The sequence below is a fragment of the Triticum urartu genome, chromosome 6A (genome assembly GCF_056163025.1).
Source record: "Triticum urartu cultivar PI428250 chromosome 6A, HENAU_Tu73, whole genome shotgun sequence".
Classification (NCBI taxonomy): domain Eukaryota; kingdom Viridiplantae; phylum Streptophyta; class Magnoliopsida; order Poales; family Poaceae; genus Triticum; species Triticum urartu.
In genome coordinates, this window is record NC_141878.1 from 496,872,885 (window position 1) to 496,894,460 (window position 21,576).

Here is a 21,576-nt window from a genome sequence, read left to right on the forward strand (position 1 = left end):
TGGTAAAAGTAAGGTATTGGGTCTAGGTAGAGTTGCAATCTCAAAGGATCAACACATGGATAAAGTCACGCTTGTTGAATCCCTTGGCTTCAACTTAATGTCTGTCTCAATGCTTTGCGATTTGAACATGATCGTAATGTTTGGAAAATATCGCTGCCTTGTTCTAATGGAATCTGACAAGTCTCTAGTGTTTGAAGGGTATCGGAAAGATGATTTGTACGTGGTAGATTTCTCAGCAGGACCACAGGTTGCCGTATGTCTTCTAGCAAAAGCTTCAGAATGCTGGCTCTGGCATCGGAGGCTAGGGCATGCTGGATGAGGAACCTCCACACCCTTGCAAAGAAGAAGCATGTCATAGGCATCGAGGGCGTCAAGTTCAAGAAAGATCACCTATGCGGTTCCTGTGAAGCAGGAAAGATGACGAGGGCCAAACATCCCTCGAAGACAATCATGACAACCACTCGACCCTTCAAACTGCTCCACATGGATCTTTTCAGTCCCACTCATTACTCAACTCTTACTACTACTGCTTGTCTCTATGGCTTTGTCATTGTTGATGATTATTCTAGATATACTTGGGTGCACATAATCCTCTACAAGACTGAAGTGCAGGATGTCTTCAGACGCTTCGCCAATCAAGCAATGAACAACTATGGCGCCAAGATAAAGCACATCAGAAGTGACAATGGCACTGAATTCAAGAACACTGGCCTTGATACATATCTTGATACTTTGGGCATCACACATGAATTCTCAGCTCCGTACACGCCACAGCAGAATGGCGTCGTTGAACGCAAGAACAGAACACTCATTGAGATGGCCCGAACGATGCTAGATGAATACAAGACTCCAAGAAAATTCTGGCCTGAAGCCATTGATACTGCATGCCATACAATCAATCGTGTTTATCTTCACAAGCTTCTGAACAAGACATCTTATGAGCTCCTTACTGGCAAGAAGCCAAATGTCAGTTACTTCAGAGTATTTGGCGCCAGGTGCTGGATCAAAGATCCACATCACACTTCAAAATTTGCACCAAAAGCACATGAGGGTTTTATGCTTGGATATGGAAAGGATTCGCACTACTACAGAGTCCTCAATCTCTTTCATTATAAAGTGGTTGAAACAGTGGATGTGCGGTTTGATGAGACTAACGGTTCACAAAGAGAGCACCTGCCAAATGTGCTAGATGAAGTTCCATCCAGCGAATCAATCAAGCTAATGGGGACTGGAGAAATCATACCCTCTAAAGCTCAACCTGAAGAGGAACTTATCATCTCCGCACCTGATCAACCTGAAGACAATGCTCAGCCTGAAGACAATCCCACTAACAATGACAATGATCAGCAAGAGCAAAATCTTCGCCCTGTACATCCTCGTGTTGCCAATGAAGTGCAGATTGAGAGAATAATTGATAGCATCAAGGCACCTGGTCCCCTCACTCGTTCAAGGACAACTCAGCTAGCAAATTTCTGTGGGCACTTCACATTCGTCTCAATAACAGAACCCAAGAAAGTTGAAGAAGCCTTCATGGAGCCTGAATGGATTCAAGCTATGCAAGAAGAGCTTCAATAGTTTGAGCTGAATAATGTATGGGAACTGGTTAAGCGTCCTGATCCTCGGAAGCACAACATAATAGGCACCAAATGGATATACCGCAACAAGCAAGATGAGCATGGTCAAGTTGTCAGAAAGAAAGCTCGTCTCGTTGCTCAAGGATATACTCAAGTGGAAGGCATTGACTTCGATGAAACATTTGCTCATGTGGCTAGACTTGAAGCCATACGCATACTGCTGGCCTATGCAAATCATCATAACATACTTCTATATCAAATGGATGTGAAGAGCGCCTTTCTCAATGGCAAGATTGAAGAAGAAGTGTATGTTGCACAACCGCCTGGCTTTGAAGATCCAAAACATCCTGACATGGTATACAAGCTCAACAAGGCACTGTATGGCCTCAAACAAGCCCCTCGGGCTTGGTATGACACACTCAAATACTTCCTGAAGAGCAAAGGCTTCATACCTGGTTCCCTCGACCCCACTCTCTTCATGAAGACATATGATGGTGAACTGTTTGTGTGCCAAATATATGTGGATGACATCATCTTCGGCTGCACCAATCAGAAGTACAGTGAAAATTTTGGATATATGATGCAAGAGCAATATCAGATGTCCATGATGGGAGAGCTGAAGTTCTTCCTCGGTCTTCAAATACGACAGAAACGCAACGGCATCTTCATATCTCAAGAGAAGTATCTCAAAGATTTCCTGAAGAAGTTCGGTATGCAAGACTGCAAAGGCTTCACAATGCCAATGCCAGCCAAACATCATCTGGGTCCCGACGACAATGGTAAAGAGTTCGATCAAAAGGTATACCGCTCCATGATCGGTTCTTTACTTTATCTATGTGCATCTAGGCCATATATTATGCTTAGTGTTTGCATGTGTGCTCGATTCCAAGCGGCACCAAAGGAGTCGCATCACTTAGCTGTGAAGCAAATTCTTCGATATTTGGCTCACACCCCAACTCTAGGATTATGGTATCCAAAGGGCTCAGAGTTTGATCTGGTTGGATTCTCGGATGCTGATTATGCTGGTGACAAGGTGGATCGCAAGTCTACATCAGGCACATGTCATTTTCTGGGACGATCACTTGTATGTTGGTCTTCAAAGAAGCAGAATTGTGTATCTCTCTCCACTGCTGAATCTGAATACATTGCTGCTGGATCTTGCTGCGCTCAGCTTCTGTGGATGAAGCAAACACTTGAGGACTATGGCATTCATCTGAAGCAAGTGCCACTCTACTGCGACAATGAAAGCGCCATCAAGATTGCCAACAACCCAGTTCAGCACTCGAAGACAAAGCACATTGAAATTCGTCATCACTTTCTCAGAGATCATGTTGTGAAGGAAGACATTGATATCATACACGTCAACACTGAAGAACAATTGGCAGATATCTTCACCAAGCCCTTGGATGAGAAGAGATTTTGCAAGTTACGGTGTGAGCTAAATATCTTGGAATCCTCAAATGTCCTGTGATCAGGCACACATCCTAACACTTATGCATATTGATGACTTAGATGTGCATCACACGAAGTAAAGTATATCATCAATCAATGAAGACATACATTCTAAGTGTGAATACATTAATGTGGAATTTGACTTCGGAGCGCCACGATAATCGTGCGCCGTGTCTGGGTCTAATACTTCCTATACGGTGGGTAACGCCACCACCAAAGGTTCTGCTCGAAGTGTTTCACTCGTGGCATTACATTTGCTATGTCTTCACATTTGGTTTGGCTTCAATTTCAACATGTCTTCATGATTATCTTCACTATGTTGAATATATATATATATATACTAGTGTTCTGTCCTCTACAGCATTCACTTATAGCTATGTCTTCTTGTTGAATCTTTTGAACTAAGTGAATGTGATCGGACCCTAACCTCTCTATGCTTTCTATCTCAAACTCTATCTCTCCAAGTCATATGCATTCTATTAAAACTGTTCAATGTCTTCTCTGCGTCCTTGTCAGCAGAAGATACAAAGACAAACATTAAGTCCGTTTTCAATTCTCATTCCTTCACCTGAAACCCGGAGAAGTGGGAACGACCACCCGACAATCCAGGCGTGCGTGGGACGTGGAACAACCCCCGATATGCTGCATGACGGCCACATGTCCCTCAGATGTGAATCGCCAGGGGCACCTGTGTAATAACGCAGTGCTGCCCCTGTACCTATAAATACACGCCTCACCGCAGTCATTATCTCTTCTTCCACTCTCGCATGAACCCTAGCGCCACCGCTAGCCCTCGACGATGCCGGCGACGAAGCGCTTCGCTGCCGCAACCTCTCCGACGCCGTCCTCACACCGACCGCGGACATCGTCTTCTCCGCCATCGCCGTAGGTGTCCTCCGTCGCCAAGTTAGGGCACGGACGATCGAACTGCTCGGCCTCCTCTTCCACTCCGTCTAGCAGTTCTTCGTGTGGTAAATAAAACTTCCTTTTTATGGCCCCTTTGATCCTATAGCTTTGTCACTTTCTACCACAAGCAGTTTCTATTCACACAAGTTGGATCTCTTTCATACTGCATCTCATAACATGCCTAGTATATTCACTTATGCTTCACAAAGTAGTTAGATTCCTCACTTGTACTGATCTCTGGATTCGTACAAATCTGGAACCAACTCCTTATCTATGAGTGAATGTCTTCGCACGATGAGGTCAATGTCTTCTAAACTGATTTATCTTCAAAATCTTCTGAGAATGCATATGACCTCTTCCCCTTCCCTCGCACCTTAATGTTGTCACAGGTACATGTCCGTGGGAGAATCCCTTGGTTCTCATAGCCTGCATTCATTTGTAGAATTCTTACAGCATCATATAAATTCTCCCGAAGCCAGTTCCTGTTTGTCCAGCAAACGAAAGCCCTTGAAGCCTTTGAACGTATTGAAGCCTTTCAGTTTAAAATTCATGGCTTCAGAGAAATCTGCAAGGAAGGGAGGCAGATAGCGTCGTGGCGGAACATCAAGAGATCTGCCTGATGACCTCTCAAAACTTTACAAGACAGATCCTGAAGAGGATTATAATCAGCGCAAGACCCGAATCCAGTGGATTCGAAGATATTGGGCAGAACAATGGTTCAAATACCGGTTTGTGACCCAAGAATATGCTGAGAAAAATGCCATCAAGCGACCGTGGGGAGACATCCTATATAAGAATCTTCAACCCAGGTCCAGAGAAGAAGCCATTGAACAAGGCTTCTATCCCTGCATGGTCCGTGGGCCACAGCCTGCAGATGCACACCCATCGTCACTACTATGGTGCCGTGACGACAATCTGTTCAAGCACAACTTCCAGTTTGCCAAGAACTTAGCGAAGCAGAACAAGAAGTCTTTGGGATTAGACTTCAACCCTGGTCCCTCTGCTCCCCGTGCCGATGGAACTCGCGAAGCTGAACCCAATCTTCTTGGGCCCTTCTACAACTTTGAAGGTCTCATCACCCATACCGTGGTTCAAGGGACTGCCGTAAATGAGCCTGCAGATGACGCTGACTCAGATGAAGCGCCTACAGCACCGAAGCCAAAGAAACTGAAGCAGCCAAAAGCTTCCAAGCCTGCCTCTGCACCAAAAATCTCACGGGCGAAGCCATTGGCCACTGCACCTCCTGAAGACAGTGTGCAGTCTGAGGAATTGTCACGCATCTCCAAGCCCCAGAAGGTCAAGATGCCTCTGCCACACACCGGCCAAGAGCTGACAGCTGCTGCCATACTGCGCAACGACGCCATTGATCTGTCCAGTGATGAAGATCTTACAGATGACGCTCTTGAGCAGCTGATCAAGAGCAAAGAAGAAGCAGAAATCTTCAATGATCTGCCTCTCTTTGACGTGACAATCATCCACAACTTCATTGATGAGTGGTTTGACACACCCAACATCAGCTTCGAAGATCTGCAACTACCCATTGGCCTCAGTGTCGCCTTCCATGGCGCCATTGCTTCAGAGCTAGCTCTCGCTCAGCGCATCGTCGAACTGAAGCAAAAGATTGACTATGAAAAGGCTCAGTTCAAGAAGCATATGGCCAAGCACAGCGTGCAAGAGGTGAAAAACTTCAAGATTATGATGCACGAGCTCAAAGAAGCCTTTCTCAAGAAACGCGCAGAAGCTCAGGGTTCTAGGGAGCGCATGAAGAGCCTGGCTGACAAGTGTGTGCAAGGCTACAACGAGGCTGAGAAGCGCAAGGCCCTTGGGCGTCCGGGCATTGATCCCAGGATGGCTGCTAAGCAGAAGAAGAAGCCCACTGTGGCCGAACCCAACGCACCAAGGTAGGAAGCAGATCCCATTGTCTTCCCAACTAGCATGACTGGCTCGAAGCCAAAGGCCCGGTCAACCGCTTCAGAGCTGAAGAAGACGAGGACTGCTGAGGCTGAAGCAAGGAAGAGGAAACATCCTGAAGCCTCTGCTACTGCCCCCTCCAAGAAGAAGTGGAAGACCAAGAAGGAACGGGCTGATCCCACAGAGCCCTTGATTGTTGAACCCATCTCCATGGTTCGCCTTGACGTTGAACCACAAGAACGTCAACTGACTGTCCATGAGCCTGCTTTCACAGAGGCTCATGAAGCTGAAGACTTTCCAGCAGCTCATCCCATCGCTGCTGAAGACATTGGTCACCATGACCATGTTGAAGATGATGCAGTTCTTCCTCAGCTCGAGCACCAATAGGTATCATCGCCTGTGTGCTAACGCACAGCGAACTCATCAGCATTGGTCGTCCTCTGACGCCAATTGCTCAGGATGCATCATGGGCTGATCGCCCACAAGCACAAGAGGAAGAAGACTTTGAGGCCCAGCCAACTCCAACTCCACAGGCGTCGCCAACGTTACACAGGCTTCGCAAAGGGCCAAGGCCCCCAGTCTCTGAGTCTGAAGCTACAGCTGCTGAAGACATTCCGGCTGCATCAGCCGATGAAGAAGAAACCCCAAAAACTGCTACTCCCCCGTCCCACCAAGAAGCTGTTCTCGAGGAGAACGTGACTATGACCGACCCTCCAGCTCGTCAAGTGGAGGTTGAGAATCTTGAGGCTGCCACCACCAACACCAATGAAGCCACTGACGCTGTCATGGCTGAAGCTAATGTGGAGTCTTCACCAACCCAAGCACCAGAAGTCAGCGAAGCCACTGATCCCACTGCTTCTGTTCCTGCGCCTGCAGCTGGTCCTCAGTTCGACTATCATGTTGAGCACAGGCCTCAGGTACAGAAGCCAATCCCAAGATTGCCCAGGTTTCCAGGTCCTGCATCAGCATCTGGATCCTTCAATGTCAATGGCTTCAGAGCAGACAACACTTTCTTCAATAGCTCCAGGAACCCCTAGTCAAGGGAAAGAATATCATCTGATTGGTTCTAGAGCTATCCGCAGCGAAGCTATTACTCATGCATTCTATACAATCAAGGTCGCATCTTCCCACACAAGCGTCTTGACATTGAAGCAATAGCTGGTCTGCCCTGCCTAGAAGAAGCTCTGGATTGCTTCAAAGAGGTTGGATTGCTGCCGTTCGTCACCGACCAAGAGCATTGGAATGAAGAGTTGCTGCTCCAATTCTATGCCACACTTCACATCCGCGGGTACAATAGAGATCCGAAGACTTGGGTCCTGGAGTGGATGACAGGAAACGTTCATCACGAAGCCAAAGCCTTTAACATCATTGAGCTCACTGGTCTACCCACTCCTGGCGATCTCTACGAAACTGGCTGTCAGATTCAGAGTGAAGCTGTGGAAAGCATCTTTCAGAAGCCTGAACCCAACATGAGTCAGATGCTCAGTATGATGAAGCCATTGCCCCAAGATGCTGCATATCCCAAAGAGTTCTTTGTTGAAGACCTTGAGTATCTGCCAATGACTATTTATCACATCATAAGGCGAACTCTCTGGCCCATCAAAGGACACTCTCCACATGCCAAGCTGGAAGGTGCAATGAAGACCTTGGTCTTCTATATTCTTCATGGCAAATGCTTCAATGCACAGGACTTCTTCATCCGCCAACTTGCTGCATCAGGCTCTGATCTTTTTGGCTTGAAGTTCTACGCTCCATGGATAATGCGGCTGATCAAACTTCACTCCGCTATCTCATATCAGCCATCTGCTCGCAATCATCGGATCTTTTTGCCTGATGTGGATATGTCTGTTGAAGCCATTTATCCTGAGCCTGCCAAGGAACCTCTAAGTCTTCAGAATGCAGAGCATCAAAGTTTTTCTCAGAACATTGAAGGAGTTGAAGCAGTCACTCATGTGTATCCTTTGGCTGGCACTACACGTACACCGCATCCTGCTCTCACTGAAGCCACCGATAGCACAACTGCCCAACGACCCAAGAAGCGCACTCGTGTTCTCAATGACCAAGAGCTTCTTGTGGCTCTTCATCAGAAACAGGATAGGCATCATGACTGGCTGAAGCGCCAGATGCAAAGCCTCTTGGTGGATGTCAACCGCATTCGCAATCTTGCCACCAAGAATGCTTTTGTTGCCCATGAAACCTCTCGACGCACATGGAAAGGGCTGACGCTGATGTTCTCTGAAGATGATCTTCAAGAGGATGGCTTCTCTGAACGCTGCAAGTTTGACTCCACACCTCCTCAAAGGGCCGTGCTGCGACGAACTCCATCTCTCGAAGACTCTGAGTTCTCTTCCTCTGCTGCAACTGTGAATGCCAGAGTGATCGAGGATGAAGACGATGCCACTTCATCGCCACCTCCTTCAGCACGCTTCGACACTGCTCCAAGGTCTCCTGCACCGCCGAACACCACCGACGACCCTGCTGCTTCACCTACTCTTCATGGGAACGAGTAGATGCTCTATGTCTTCAAACCTTTTTGGTCCTTACTGACAAAAGGGGGAGAAGCATATGAGTTTGATAGTCTTCAAGCGGGTCCATATGGGCGGGTGCTTTATATTTTGCTTCGTGTTTACAACTCTCGTTTTGATACATTTGGTTCTTTGAGTTGTAACACTTAAACTCAGTGGTTGTCTGCTACTTATTTGCTACTTTGTGATGCGATGATAAATTCCGCATGTGCGATGATAAATTCCGCACTTAGATCATTTTGCAGACGTCCATTTTCCATTATGCATGTCATTATCTTCACATACCTTCACATGCATAGTGGATTGTCGTCATAAGTTGAAGAGGATTTCCACAAGCACAACCTGCCATGTGCATTTGCATTCCAAAAGCAAATTACTTATATGCACATCTTCAGGGGGGGCCTTGCAACTTATGAAGACAATTCCTTATTCTTTACAATTTCACATATTATATTCCCCGTTGAAAACTTCAACTAGTTTGTCATCAATCACCAAAAAGGGGGATATTGTAAGTGCATCTAGTGCCACCCCTAGTTGGTTTTGGAGTATTGACGACAAACCTAGTTGAGAGACTATGTGTTTGTGAGAATTGCGGGATAACACAGGTAGAAGTCCCTCATTGATTCGGTTTTCCTACCAGAGATGACCCCTAAAAATGTATGAAGACATTGATGACAAAGGTGGTATATGAAGATATTCTCATTGAAGACTATGACAAGAGAAGACATCGCATGAAGCCTATGGAGCTCGAAGACTTAGATCTTTTGTAGTTCTGTTTCTTCTTTATTGAGTCATAGGAACCACCGTACTGTTAAGTGGGGTCCAAGTGAACCAGTCAGAATGACTGAAGTGATGCTTAACCAAAACCTATGTCTTCGAGTGAAGACTATGAGAGCGAAACTTGTCCAGAGTCGGACAAGTCAGCTTTGCTTGTAGCCCAAGTAAAGCTGCCGCGTGAGTTTGAAATCTGACCGTTGGAACACGTGTCAGTTCCTTAGTAACCCAGGGTCATTTTGGACAAATCAGGTCGGGTTGCCTAGTGGCTATAAATAGCCCACCCCCTACAACCATAAATGGTTGGCTGCTCAGAGTTAGAGTACGGCTTTTGTCGTTTGAGAGCAACCCACCTCGAAGCATTTGAGAGAGAATTCCTTGCGAGGATAAAGCCCTAACCACCCAGAGCCAAAGAGTGTTAGGCATCACTTAAGTCTTCTTGTTTGTGTGATATGAAGACTTATTACACTTGAGGATAGTGAATCCTCCAGCCGGTTAGGCGTCGCGTTCTGAGCATCCAAGAGACATTGTGGATTGTCGGTGAACAAAGTCTGTGAAGGTTTGGGAGTCTACCTTGAAGACTTACCAGAGTGATTGGGCGAGGTCTGTGTGACCTTAGCTCAAGGGGAATACGGTGAGGACTGGGTGTCCTGAGCTGCGTGTTCAGGACTGGGTGTCCGGGACTGTGTGTCCTCAGGTTTAAATACCTAGCCGCCCTAACCAGACGTACAGTTGTCACAGCAACTGGAACTGGTCCAACAATTCATTGTCTTCAACGAGTCACTGGTTTCATCCTTCCCTTCCCTTTACTTACTGTTGGTCCTTGTGAAGTCATTGTATGATTGCACTAAGGGCCTCATATGGGCCGAAAGACGTCATGGGCCATACATGGGCTGGAATTATATTGGACGGCCCAGATGACTCTACTGGGCCTAATTCGGATAGGCTGTAAACGGACCCTAGGATAGCGGGTTGTAAATGGGCTATATGCAAACATGCCGTTAACAGGCTTGCCGTGGGACGGCCCACCACCTTTTGACCAAGTCAAACGGGCCGGCCTTTTCACAGGAATGGGCCTCTGTTGGGCCATGCCATGTGTCGACGTATCATAGGCGCTTTGGGTCCAATGAGTGGATGACATCTTTCCCAATGGTGAGCCGACACGTGTTTCCTCCAGCCAATGATGATTTTACACGTGGAAAATCCCCATTGGTCGGGGCTGTTAATGGGTTATCGGATCCAAAACCAGACCCGATAGCTTAACGGCGTTCCGTTACGGTGGATGCCACATGTTGGTCACCCTTGACGAAAGCACTTCTGTGACACGCGATTTATCGTCATGGAAGTGGACACTTCCGTGATGATAATTTTGGTAATGTCATGGAACACTTCTACGACAGCATAGGTATGAGTATCTTGATTCTGTCATAAATTTGTCATGGGTGTACATGCATGACAGAAAACGTGACCTACTATGACAAACACGTATCATCACAGAAGTGTATTTTTTGTAGTGAAGCACAGCTGACGAGAAGTTACTGCGGTAAAATCCGCCCCACCTGCCCGCGCACCGTCCTGGGCCTAGCCCAACAACACGGCGCACTTATGTGTGGCCCAGGCCCGGGGGCTCCTGTCGGTGCACAAAAGTAGGGGCTCCCCCTTTTGACCCCTTTACTTGTGCGCAGGCAGTCAGAGCGACGCCCGCGGCCACACTTAACCAGGCAGAGGAGGGAAGCCGGAGAGAAACCGAAGCACGAGACAACCAAGGCAACGCCAAGACCAGAAACACAGGAGAGCAAGAGGGCGAGGTGGACTCCCTCGGCAAGATCCTTGCCAAGGCAGCCTCCGCAGCCCCAGCAAGAGCCTTTCCGGGGCAACTTGCCCGATGCCAGCGGAGCAAGCCACCCTTGAGCCCACAGGCTCCAACCCAACCAACTACATTGGAACCAAAGCTCGGGAGGCGCCTCTGTGGTGGCATGCAAATCTTCGTCAAGATCATAAAACATGTGAGACCAGATGAGGACCAGAAGACGGTGTCCCTCAGCGGGATCCTAGCCGAGGAAATCCACAAGACCCCCGGCAAGACCCTTGTCGGGGACGACTGCAACGCCACCGCAAGACCCTTGCCGGGCCCCCGGCAAGACCCTTGCCGAGGGCATTAGCAGGGCCACTACCAGGCTCGCGTCTGCCAAAGCTCCACCACCGTCCCCAAGCAGCTGCAAGATCAACCAGCTAGGCAAGCACCTGTGTGGCGACGGGCGGCCTCTACACCGACTCAGCAAGCACCTGTGTGGCGGCATGCAACCCTTCGTGAAGGCTCCACCACCGCACCAGCCCAGCAGCCAGCCAACGTGGCGCCGCGATGCCTCATCAGCTCGGACGCGTGTCGAGGCCAGGCGAGGCGGCGACGGCTGGGACGTGCTTCCCTGGCATCCCCGATAAAGAAAGGGGGGCATGTCGGCAGCGCATTAAATGCGTTTGTCCGATGGTCCCAGAGGATAGGCTTATCGACTAGACCTTTCCACCTCCTGTGTGCCACTGTGGCAACCCCTTTTTCCTATAAAAGGAGGCCCGGGGCGACCAGGAGAGGGATTCGGATCTTTTGGGCAAAGTTGCACCCCGTAGCTAGCTCAAGAACACAAGAACACTCTCAAATACATCCACCAAAGCATGACTAGGGTATTACGCATCTTCGCGGCCCGAACCTAGGTAAACAATCCATGTGCTTCCTACCAGACCCGCTCTTTGCAAAACCTCGCGCTCGCCAACCGTAGAAGGGATCCCAGTGACCCCATAGGTGTCATTTCCACCGACACGGTACATCAAAACACATAAACTCATAATACCGATCGTCACCGAACATTAAGCGTGCGGACCCTACGGGTTCGAGAACTATGTAGACATGACCGAGACACGTCTCCGGTCAATAACCAATAGCGGAACCTGGATGTTCATATTGGCTCCCACATATTCTGCGAAGATCTTTATCGGTCAAACCGCATAACGATATACATTGTTCCCTTTGTCATTGGTATGTTACTTGCCCAAGATTCGATCGTCGGTATCTCAATACCTAGTTCAATCTCGTTACCGGGAAGTCTCTTTACTCATTCCGTAATGCATCATCCCGCAACTAACTCATTAGTCACATTTCTTGCAAGGCTTACATGGATGTGCATTACCGAGAGGGCCCAGAGATACCTCTCCGACAATCGGAGTGACAAATTCAAATCTCGATCCATGCCAACTCAACAAACACCATCGGAGACACCTGTAGAGCACCTTTATAATCACCTAGTTACGTTGTGACGTTTGGTAGCACACAAAGTGTTCCTCCGGTATTCGGGAGTTGCATGATCTCAGTCATAGGAACATGTATAAGTTATGGAGAAAGCAATAGCAAAAAACTAAACGATCATCGTGCTAAGCTAACAGTTGGGTCAAGTCAATCACATCATTCTCTAATGATGTGATCCCGTTAATCAAATGACAACTCATGTCTATGGTTAGAAACATAACCATCATTGATTCAACGAGCTAGTCAAGTAGAGGCATACTAGTGACATTCTGTTTGTCTATATATTCACACATGTACTAAGTTTCTAGTTAATACAATTCTAGCATGAATAATAAACATTTTTCATGATATAAGGAAATATAAATAACAACTTCATTATTTCCTCTAGGGCATATTTCCTTCAGTCTCCCACTTACACTAGAGTCAATAATCTAGATTGCATTGTAATGATCCTAACACCCATGGAGTCTTGGTGTTGATCATCTTCTGCTCGTGAGAGAGGCTTAGTCAATGGGTCTGCAACATTCAGATCCGTATGTATCTTGCAAATCTCTATGTCTCCCTCCTTGACTTGATCATGGATGGAATTGAAGTGTCTCTTGATGTGCTTGGTTGTCTTGTGAAATCTGGATTGATTTGCTAAGGCAATTGCACCAGTATTGTCACAAAATATTTTCATTGGACCCGATGCACTAGGTATGACACCTAGATCGGATATGAACTCCTTCATCCAGACTCCTTCATTCACTGCTTCCTGAAGGAAATATGCCCTATAAGCAATAATAAAGTTATTATTTATTTCCTTATTTCATGATAAATGTTTATTATTCATGCTAGAATTGTATTAACCGGAAACATAATACATGTGTGAATACATAGACAAACAGAGTGTCACTCGTATGCCTCTACTTGACTAGCTCGTTGATCAAAGATGGTTAAGTTTCCTAACCATAGGCATGAGTTGTCATTTGATTAAAGGGATCACATCATTAGGAGAATGATGTGATTGACTTGACCCATTCCGTTAGCTTAGCACTTGATCGTTTAGTTTGTTGCTATTGCTTTCTTCATGACTTATACATGTTCCTATGACTATGAGATTATGCAACTCCTGTTTACCGGAGGAACACTTTGTGTGCCACCAAACGTCACAACGTAACTGGGTGATTATAAAGGTGCTCTACAGGTGTCTCCGAAGGTACTTGTTGGGTTGGCGTATTTTGAGATTAGGATTTGTCACTTCGATTGTCGGAGAGGTATCTCTGGGCCCCCTCGGTAATGCACATCACTATAAGCCTTGCAAGCATTGCAACTAATGAGTTAGTTGTGGGATGATGTATTACGGAACGAGTAAAGAGACTTGTCGGTAACAAGATTGAACTAGGTATTGAGATACCGACGATCGAATCTCGGGCAAGTAACATACCGATGACAAAGGGAACAACGTATGTTGTTATGCGGTCTGACAGATAAAGATCTTTGTAGAATATGTAGGAGCCAATATGGGCATCCAGGTCCCGCTATTGGTTGTTGACCAGAGAGGTGTATCGGCCATGTCTACATAGTTCTTGAACCCGTAGGGTCCGCACGCTTAACGTTCGTTGACGATATAGTACTATGAGTTATGTATGTTGGTGAAAGAATGTTGTTCGGAGTTCCGGATAAGATCACGGACATGACGAGGAACTCCGGAATGGTCCGGAGATAAAGATGGATATATGGGATAATAGTGTTTGGACTCCGGAAGGGTTCTGGAATTCACCGGAAGGGGTTCCGGATGTTTCCCGAAATGTTTGGGTACGAGAACACTTTATTTGGGCCAAAGGGGAAGGCCAACAAGGTTTTTGGAAAGCGCAAAAGGAAGTTTTGCGGAGTCCAGGGGCCAGACGCCAGGGTCCCTGGTGTCTGGATCCAGACGCCGGGAACCCTGGCGTCTGGCCCTGGAGTCCGAGAAGGACTCTTGCCTTTCGGGTGAAACCGACTTTGTGGAGGCTTTTATTCCAAGTTTCGACCCTAAGGCTCAACATATAAATAGAGGGGTAGGGCTAGCACCCAAGACACATCAAGAAACACCAAGCCGTGTGCCGGCAACCCCGTCCCCTCTAGTTTATCCTCCGTCATAGTTTTCGTAGTGCTTAGGCGAAGCCCTAAGGAGATTGTTCTTCACCAACACCGTCACCACACCGTCATGCTGCCGGAACTCATCTACTACTTCACCCCTCTAGCTGGATCGAGAAAGCGAGGACGTCACCGAGCCGAACATGTGCAGAACTCGGAAGTGCCGTGCTTTAGGTACTTGGATCGGTCGGATCGTGAAGACGTACGACTACGTCAACCGCGTTGATATAACGCTTCCGCGAACGGTCTACGAGGGTACGTAGACAACACTCTCCCCTCTCGTTGCTATGCATCACCATGATCCTGCGTGTGCCTAGGAATTTTTTTGAAATTGCTATGTTCCCCAACAGTGGTATCCGAGCCAGGTTTTATGCGTTGATGTAATATGCATGAGTAGAACACAAGTGAGTTGTGGGCGATATAAGTCATACTACTTACCAGCATGTCACACTTTGGTTCGGTGGTATTGTTGGATGAAGCGGCCCGGACCGACATTACGCGTACGCTTACGCGAGACTGGTTCTACCGACGTGCTTTGCACACAGGTGGCTGGCGGGTGTCAGTTTGTCCAACTTTAGTTGAACCGAGTGTGGTTACGCCCGGTCCTTGAGAAGGTTAAAATAGCACTAACTTGACGAACTATCGTTGTGGTTTTGATGCGTAGGTAAGAACGGTTCTTGCTCAGCCCGTAGCAGCCACGTAAAACTTGCAACAACAAAGTAGAGGACGTCTAACTTTTTTTGCAGGGCATGTTGTGATGTGATATGGTCAAGGCATGATGCTAAATTTTATTGTATGAGATGATCATGTTTTGTAACCGAGTTACCGGCAACTGGCAGGAGCCATATGGTTGTCTCTTTATTGTATGCAATGCAAACGCCCTATAATGCTTTACTTTATCACTAAGCGGTAGCGATAGTCGTAGAAGCATAAGTTGGCGATACGACAACGATGCTACAATGGAGATCAAGGTGTCGCGCCGGTTGTCGGCGTTCTGGGAACGGGGGTCCCCAGACTTGCCTGCCTGCGGCCTGTGGCGTGGCTCAAGTGGGGGCCCAGCGTGGCCCATCTTCATCAGCTCAAGCTCAAGACCCTCGCGAGGGGCCAAGCCTCGCGGGGCGGACGACAGAAAGCTTCCTCAGAGGCAACCTCATCAGGCAGGCTCGCGAGGAGGCGGAGAGATCAAGGCAGGGGTACCTCGCGAGGAGCCCGTGACGCAAGCCATGACGATCGAGACCAGGCGGGCGCTGGCCTACGTAGTGTCCTTGTTTCCCCTTTGGTGCAAAGGGGGCAAGCACAGGCCAAGGCATCGGGCAAAGGTTACCATTCCGGTGCAACGAGACCAAGACCAGCAGAGCGGCAGGAGGGAGGTCACCGTGGAGCCCAAGACGGCGTCATCACCAGTGCTTTTGGTAGCCGAAGACCACCTTTGGTCAGGATAAGTTGTACTAGATGTTCCCCTTCAAAACGGCCAATTGTTGGCGCCCTTCCCGCTCATTATTTGGGGAGAGGCCCAGGGTCTCTATAAATAGAGCTAGCCACCACAGAGTAGGGGGACAGAGAAAGACCGACACACCTAGACATCTAGAGATCTGATAGAGCCCTAGCAGAGAGAGAGAGCGGCGACTGAACTCACCCAAGCAGTTCATCGCATTAGCTCAAGAACACCTCTCTCGAGGTTGTTCTTCCCTTGTACTATTCATCATCAGCCCCTGAGGCAATCCACCACACCACACACTGGAGTAGGGTATTACACCATAACGATGGCCCGAACCAGTATAAACCTCGTGTCCCTTGTGTTGTTCGTTGTTTCCAGCTGAGATCACTCGAGGAGATTGGACGTAGATCGGTAGGGGAGAGATCTCCGTGCGCACCCCAGTGTTCGAACCTCAAGGGTCTGCCGGAACCCGAAATCCGACATTTGGCGCACTAGGTAGGGGTGCGCCGGAATCCTTCTTCCTCCGCATCCCGTTCCGTCGCCCCGCCGTTCAGATGTCAAGTGACTCGGCTGCCAACGCCGACCGCTGGGCAGCGTGGCCCGCCCACGCCGTGTCACCGACCCAGGGCGACCTCAACCTTGCGCCTCAGGCAGCCCGCGCTCCGCAGGGCGCTGCGGGGCACGGGCAACGCGGCCAGACGCCGCCTGCCCTCACACCACGGTAGGTGCGGGCCGTAGCAAGGGCCTCGAACCACGCTGCGGCCACGGCGCCGTACACCCGACGGGAGCAAGCGAACTCCAGGGCCACGCTCACGGTGGCCCGAGAGCTGCTACGGTGCCGGCTGCTGGAGGGTGGCCGCGACGTGTTGCTGGAGCGAGTAGCCGAGCTCCTGGACGTCGCCACCTCGGGAACACCTCCTTTCTGCGTCCAGCTGCCACCCCAGACCCCAGGCGGACCGTATGGCGGCGTCGTGCACGCACACGCAACTTCCAGTGGACTCCAGGGCCTGTTCAGCGTCAACACCTCTGCCTACACCGGGCGACAAGTCACGCCGGCCTCTTCTCAGGCCAGCGAAGGGGTGCACGCCGCGGCCTTCGGCTCCGACGGACCGCCGCGCCATCACCCCCAAGACGGCGCTCCAAGCCAGGCTGCGTGGCATGCGGGGCGCTACGGCGAGGCGCACGGGGCGGTGGCCCCAGAAGCATATGTGCCCCGCATGGTGGATCAGGGGTGCGCACTGGAAGAAGATCATGGCTCATTCCTCGGGCCAGGCTGGGGCGAGGAGACGCCAAGAGCCGAGCTCTTTCAGGAACCCCAGGGGAGCCTCGACAACCGCACCGGCGGCAACTATCGGGTACCACTCATCCCTCAGGAGCAAGCTTACGCTAACCATGGGTCGCAGGAGATACAGGTCGCCGCAGCAGGTGGCTGCCCCAATTCTGCAGCCTCATACCCCTCAGGAGGAGGGCGCAGGGGCTGCAGGAGAGGGGCCGAGATTCGGGTTCGTCCCCACGGCGGTCAGAGCAAGGCGTTCTCAGGAGGTAGGCCCCCTGCCGGGGAGGTGCCCCAGGGCCTGCCCCCGGTAGGGGACCTGTGGTCGTCGGGGGAACCACTGGTGACCGCTCTGTCCCATTGGTGTCGTCCTTGGTTTTCGGCCGCCGTCGATGGCGGCAGAGTGAGGCGCAAGGCGGGGCCCTCATCTGGTGATATGAAGCAAGGCTGGTACCTGTGAAGAAAGCCCAGTGCCTGTGAAGCTCGCCGCCCGTGACACTCTCACGTAATAATGAGTGGGGTTGTACATGCCCCGGTGTCTCCGGAGAGCCGCCCTCGGGCCTCGGGGGCTCACGCCCACGCCCAGTGGCAGCACTTAGCTCCGCGCTGGTGAGAAGACGTCGAAGACTAGACTAGGTGCCGGACGCGGCCTTTTGCCTTTGCCTTTCCTTGTTGACAAAGTTCTTCGATTTGGATTTAAGTTGGATTTGAGCTCGATGTTTGCGTGTGTTTGGGGGAAGGGGTGTTTAGTCTCGTTCGAGCAATCTCTCGCGTTTTGGTTTCGGCTTTGCGTCCAAAGTTAGCATTGGCTGCCCCCCTCGCGAGCCCCTCGCGAGCCGGGCCGGGCCAGGCGCGTTTACAACCAGGACCGTTGTTACCGCATCCTTTCCGGAGGTTTTCATCGTGGAATCTACAAGTTAATCAGAAGACACCCGAGGTGCGGCGGCCCCCGCAGGCCCGCTCGAGACTCATCGGGGTCTGAAGGTACACAAGTCAGCTGACCCATCACCGGGCCAGCGGCTAAGTTCACACGCAACATTATGCTTACCAGGGTACTAATTGCAAACCTTTACATGAGGGGCTTCCCCTCCCAAAATGCTCTTACATTCTTCAGGGCCAAGCCCGAACCTTCTTTGTGCAGGATAAACAGCAGTGACATGCGGTCAGTCGGACATATCACTCACCGCGTCTTCTTGGGAATCCTCGGAGGCATCACTGGCGTCGTTGACATTGCCGCCGCCGCCAGCATCTCTGTCAGCGCCAGGCTCGTCCACCACACCGCCTTCGTTGGCGGCCATGACCACGCCGTCATCATCAAACACAAAGGCCCTCACGAGGGCGTCCACATTGTCCTCCACCCATCGCGCCAGGTCGCCCCGGACGGCTATGGGCACGGGAGCGATGGCGGCGTCGAAGTCGAAGTGGGGGTCATTGCCCAGTAGATAGCTGAAGATGCAGGAGAATGCACGCCCGAGCAAGGCTCGGCTCCTCTCTTCGACAAGCAAACGGGACCTTTCGGAGCGGTTCTCCAGAAGCTTCACCACATCGGTGAAAAACTGGAGGTTGCCGGCGTAGTTGACCTTGTGCAGCTCCTTAGCGGCAGCCTTGCAGATGTTGCCCAAAGCTGTGCTGGCCCTTTCTCTGAGCGTTTGAAGCATGGGGGCATGCTCACGCTCCAGAACCCGCTGCCGACGGATCCCATCCTCATTCCGCTGCGCGACAGCCTCGGCGTCATCGACCCTCTGTTGGAGAAGAAGCTGCTCAGCCCGGGAAGAGGACAGCTCCGCCTGTGCTGCGCTGAGGGCGGCTGCGGAGGAGTCCGCACGCCGCGTCACCTCGGCCAGTTTCGCCCTGAGGGCTGCGGTCCTGCCCTCAGCCTCGGCCTTGATCAGCCCCAACCTCGTCTCGTATTCGCGCTCGAAGGCCGAGCGAGCCTCCGCCACGCGGCGATCGACTTCTTCCTGGGCCCGGGCTTCGCGCGCGGTAACGTCATCCTCCGCCTGAGCCACCAGGCGCTCCCTCGTCTCCAACCGCTCAAGGTTAAGATTATGCTCAGCGGCCTCCAGCATCAGCGCCTCCTCGTGCTTCAGAAGCTCCGCCCGGTCAACAGAGCCCCCCCCATCGACTCAAGGGCCGCCTGGCCCAGTTCCACTTGCTGCTCCAGGGAGTTGCTCTAGGCTTGGAGCTCCTGTGCGCGCTCCTCCGCATCCTTGCGCCGTCATGCCTCCTGAGCCTCCTCAACGGCCTGGGAGCAGGCCTCCCGCGAATCTACCAGCGACGCTTCAGCCTTCGCGTTGTCGAGATCACGTTGGTGACGCGCGAGGGCGACAGCTACCTTTAGTTTGCGCCTCTCCTCAGAAAGGCGCAAACCTTCGGCCTCGAGGCGCGCATCCTCGTCAGCAAGCTCTGCCCCGTTCCGGCTCACCGCATCCGCCGCCCTCTGGAGGAACTCTTCTCGAAGGGCACATCGCTCGGACGCGCCTAAGCACGTCATCCGCATCACCCTCTTCCACCGGAGCATGCGGAGGGCCCCGAGGCGGCAAGCCCCCTCCCGGCGCGGAGCTGGGGGCTGGCGCCCTAGCCATCACTGAGCGGACCTCTCTGGGAATCCGGCCTGGCATCGGTCCACCCACGGAGGAGGAGCCAAAGACAGACTTCAGCCATTCACCATCTATGATCACAGGAGGAGCGCGGGGCAAGCCGGATGTGCCCCAGGAGGACTCATGAAGAAAGGACAGCGGGCGCGCAGGCTCGAGGTGCCCTATGGAACGGACCACTCCACCAACCAGTCTGGCAGCAGGGGTGCCGCTCAAGCTCGGTGAGCCCAGGGCCAGCGGAGAAGGCAAAACTTGGGGGGATGGCTCCCGGGCTGACTCGGCGAGTCTCGCAGGGCAGGACCTGAAAGGGCCACAATCAGTCGCAGGGATAGCAAAGTAAATGAGCAAAGAAAGAAGAAGAGTTACTCGTCCATCGCAAAGTACTTCCTGCGCTTCAACAAGCAGCAAGGGCGGTCGTCGCCACCCAAGGCCTCCTTTCTCTTGCGGAGGGCCACGAAGTCTACGCGGAACCGACCTAAGCGCTCGGCGCAGGGGTCGGCCTCTGGTGCGGAAGAAGCGTCAAGATAATCAGCACTGGAGGAGTCAGCCTGGGGAGCGTCATCAGGCGTCGCCTCGCGAGGAACGGCTGGGGCCTCGGGAGCCCCGGCCTCAGGAACCATAGGCCGCGACTCCGCACCTACCGCCGCTCCAGGGCAGGCCTCGGGAGACGCAGCCTTCGAGGCTTCTCGCGGCGTCGGCACCTCAACATCGGTCGCCTCAACTCTCGCCGGTTCTCATCTCCCCGCCATGTCGCCCGAGGAAGGACCGTTGTGGGCGGCAGGGGAAGCAACCACAGCGGCTGGGTTCTTGCGGGGCCCCATGAAGCCAGCCGGGCGCGGTCCCCACTCGTCGAAGCTGGGCATCTGCCTCACAAAATCGGCCCTGCCGGAGCAAAGATACAAGAGGACACCATTTCTCTGAAGGCTGCCTGGGGAAGGATCGCCAGTCAAGACCCCGAGCACCGTCCGCAGCACTTCAGGCGCCAAGTCCTCCTCCTGAAGCCGCATGCGGTCTCTATGCCCCGCAAAGTCCCACATCCGGTGAGAGTGGCGTTGGAGAGGAGCAATGCGACATTGGAGGAACTCCTTCACCACCTTGGGCACTGACACATTGAGCGCCCTCAAACTCTGAAAGCGGCGCCAGACGAAGGCGAGCCGGGGGCTCGCGAGCACCTCATGATCCCAGCCTGGGTTGGGAATGGCAGGCGAGGTCGGGTGCGAGAGCAAAGGGTTGGGCACTCCGACGTCCACGTACAGCCACCGCTCTCCAAACCTGGCCTCAAGAGAAGGAAGGCCAAAGTCGATCCCTGAAGCGTCCGTCTCTAGCACGGCAAAGAAGCTCACACACCCTGAGCACTGAGTGGGGTCGCTCAGGCGCAAGGAAAAGAAGTGGCACAGCAGGGCAATAGAAGGAGGAATGCCTATCATCGCCTCGCAAACAAAAGCAAAGATAGCCAGAAGATTAATGGACTCCGGCCCAAGGTGCATCATGCGGATTTGATAATGGGAGAGCACCGCATCGAAGAAGGTGGAAAAGGGGGGAACCAGACCCGCCCATAGGGCATCGGCGAAGAATCGGACCTCCGTGATGATCCTATCAAGGGGGGCATGGGACGCAGGCCAGACTGTGGTCCTACCACACTCATTAAAGATCGTGGCAAGGGCGGAGCGGACCTTGTTCAAAGCTTCTGGATTGAGTATGATCGACCGA